Source organism: Macaca thibetana, chromosome 8 (assembly GCF_024542745.1).
Source record: "Macaca thibetana thibetana isolate TM-01 chromosome 8, ASM2454274v1, whole genome shotgun sequence".
Lineage (NCBI taxonomy): Eukaryota > Metazoa > Chordata > Mammalia > Primates > Cercopithecidae > Macaca > Macaca thibetana.
This window is the reverse complement of record NC_065585.1, coordinates 3,209,517-3,213,007: the sequence shown is the minus strand read 5'-3', so window position 1 is coordinate 3,213,007 and position 3,491 is coordinate 3,209,517. Positions and strand designations below refer to the sequence as shown.

The 3,491-nt window shown below is 48.1% G+C and overlaps 1 pseudogene; it reads right to left on the bottom strand.

Moving 5' to 3' along the window:
• Positions 1–1,070: 1,070 nt before the first annotated feature.
• Positions 1,071–1,856, bottom strand: LOC126961028 (dnaJ homolog subfamily C member 8-like; annotated as a pseudogene).
• Between the last annotated feature and the right edge of the window lie 1,635 nt (positions 1,857–3,491).

Below are 3,491 nucleotides of genomic sequence, written 5' to 3'. Positions count from 1 at the left end.
TATCTGAGATGACCGAGAAGAACTGACTAGCAACATGCCTGGCAGGCTTTGGGCTCTGTGTAGAGACCCAACCTCCTCTCTCTCCCATCCCCCTTTCCTCCAGATTCCATCCTCGTTGGTACAGATGGGATCCAATATAGAATGTGATGCTTATGATTTGATGGATGACAAAATACCAATTAAACATCTAGGCTGCTGTAGTCAAATGCCAAACCATAAATCGCGTGTTCGAGCACCTCCTCCGGGTTCACGAGTGTCATCTCGGCTGGAAGCAAAGTCACTTTCAGCACCGCAGACAGCACCCTGGGCACGGAGGGAGTCTGTAGCTCCCAGGGCTGAATGAAGCCATCAGCGCAGGGTATTTACCTGTTTCTTGGGGCCACTGGACAATATCTTTTCTTGCGGGGGTATAAAAGTTTATTATACATAAAGAATATCACCACTAACAAATGCTGGCAGGCTAGGACAGCATGGTACAGGGTGGAGGATGGCTAGCTCCTCGGAAAGTGAAAGGTTTGGGCGGCGTGTGCCTCATGCTAGGCTGATAGGTCAGTAGATGGGAGAGCACATGCCGAACACCATAGGGCGTCAGGGCCGCGGTGTTTCCTGTCTCATCTGGGGCTTTGAAGGGAGCACACCCAGAAGTGAGCAACTGAAGCAAAGCGGCTTCCCGAGGTTCCCCTTCCAGGCTTGTCTCTGAAGTCACAGCAATGCCATTTTAAGCAATATGTTTAATTGGATGATTTCCACACGCTATCCACGAAGTCTCTAACCATCACAACTCAATGAAGAAAAGAACATTAAGTTACAGGCTGTGGGAAGAGGAGGCAGCACCTTCCAATTCTCGAGGTTCTAGGGGTAGGGAGAGGGGAAGGTCTTTTGTTTAAACCAAGCCCCTCATTTCAATGCACAAAAGAATTGCTCTGTTCGATATTAAATTGTATTGAAAACAAAATGGAGTAAAAAGCAAATGCTACTCTATGTTGGGGTGGAAGTGGGAGGAAAGAATGAGTCTTCGAAGCAGGAGGGGAGACAGCAGGGGGAAGGTTCCGTGCTGTGACCCTGGGTGGTCATTCACGAGGCTCCATTTTTACTTTTGGTGGTCTCAGGAAGGTCTGATTTTTATTCCCTTTCTTCCGCTTTGTATTGGCTTGGAAGTTTCGCCAGCTGTCCACACGACCATCTCGACTTTCTTCAAAGTTTTTCTGCCGCTCTCTTTCTCATTTGGCTTTTTCTTGAGCTTCCATGTCTTCTTCCCTTTGTCGTTTCCTTTCATGCATCTCTTTGGCTTCTCTCTCTTTCCTTTTAATTTCCTGCTCAGCAAAGAGTTTCATTGTCTGTATATATACAGCTTGTTTGAACAGCTCAGGATCATCCTCTGCTAAACTCGTAGGTTTTCCTTCCTTGTTTAATTGTTTTTTTTTTTCACTCTTTCACACTGTTCCACGAATTCCTTTCCTGCCTGAATTATATCCAGGACCGTCTTCTTTTGCTCCTGGTCCAGTAGCAACTTGCAAGCTTTGTCCGCAGCTTCAAAAGCCTTTTGCGCTGTCAACATCATCTCAATTTTTGTCAGGATGCACCAATATGGATAACTGCCGAAGCCTCTTTTTTATTTTCTCATCTGTAACTTCAGGATCTATCTGAAGAACCTCAGACGGGTTCAGATTGAAGTAAGAGGAAACACGACTGTCGATCTTCCAATCCGATTTTTGGATGTTAGAACCAAGTCTCTCTTCTCTATTTGTTTCACCTCACTGTCGAAGGTCATAAATGCTTCCTCTGTGGTGCCGTGGGGTCCTGCTCTCTCCTGAAGCTGCCATTTCCAGACAGTATCTTGCCTCTGTCCCCTGCATCATCAAATTTCCCCACCTTATGGGATTATAAAATTCTGCTATAAATATCTTGCATACATACGAAATGTGCATATCTTCTTGCAAATATATATATGCATAAGTGTGTGTATATGAAGTATGTATAAATACCTTCCGTGTATGTGGGTGCGTGTGTGTGGGTGTGGGTGTGTGTGCACACATAAACCGACCCTGAATTCCTCAAAGCAACTGTCCTTCCCTCTCCTCCCCTTTACAGAAGACCCGCCTCCAGCACATCATCTGTCCATGTGGCTTCCTTCTCCTTCTGTCAACACCTTCATTGCTCCGGTCAGAGTGTTCCCACATCTGACCTCAGCAGCGCTTGTCAGCAGCCATTTCTCAACTCTTATTTAACTCGACCTGTTATCCGTATTTGGCCAGAGGCCCCTTGCCATGTCTCTGAAGCATTCCTCCCGGACGCCCCAGCTCCTGGTTCTCCCCACCCCCAGGCCCTACTTCTCAGTGCCCAGAGGCCCCTTGCCGCTTCTCTGAAGCATTCCTCCCAGACACCCCAGCTCCCGGTTCTCCTCCATCCCCCAGGCCCTCCTTCTCGGTGTCCTTTGCTGCGGTTCCTCAGCGTCCCGACTTCCAGAACCTGGAGTTCTCCTGGGATGTGGAGTCAGGGCAGGCTTTTTCTCTCAGTTCTCTTCCCAAGTAAACCAATTGTCTCAGCCTGAATTCTTCTCTAAACTCCAGATTTATATATCCAATGTCTAACCAAAACAGCACTTAGATGTCTAAATACCCACCAAGCGCAATGTGGCCAAAACCAAACATTCCTCCCCTCCCCGAATTAGGGTGCTCTTCCCCATCTTGTAAAGGACAATTCTTTTCCACATGTCCTCACGTTAAAGACCTTGGAGAGATTCTTAACTCCTCTCTTCATATCACACCAATTATATCCAATTCAAAGGAAAAACCCATGGCCTCTGTTTTCAAAACATATTTAAGTGTCCAGACACTTCCCATCACCTCCATACTAACACGTTTCTCTCCAAACACACCCGCATTTCACTGGCATTGTTGTGCTGTCTCCTGTGTTCGCTCGCTTCCTTTCTCTGTCTCCGTCTCTCGCCCTCCCTCTCTGTGTCTTCCCTTTGCTCTCTGTCTCTGACTGTCCCACCTCTCCAGACTAGTTTGAACGCAGCATCAAGGATGGTCTCATGAAAGCACAGTTGTGTCACGCTCACGCCTTCCAAGGGCCCCGCCCCACATAGAACACAGGCCAAGTCTTCATGATGGTCTAGAAAGGCCTGCGTGATATGAAACACCACCCCTGCAGTCTCTTCAGCACGCTGCCCCCCCCCCACAACCCACTCCTCCCAGCCACAGCCCACGGGGGCCTCCTCCCTGTGGCCCTCACACCTCCTCCTGGCCTTTCGGCTCATAGTTATCAGAGAACAGCACTTCTACAATCATTCTCTTTGTCTTATGGCACTTGTCACCACTTGACATGTTCTCTATTTATTGTCTGCTCTTCCCGCTGAACGCAGGCTTGGAGAGAGCAGACTCTGTCTTGTTGACTCTTCCATGCTTAGCTCCACAAGCAGTGCTTGGTCCATAACACTTGTTGAGAGAAAGAAGGAAAGGAAGGAGAGAGAGCACAGCAGAGGGACA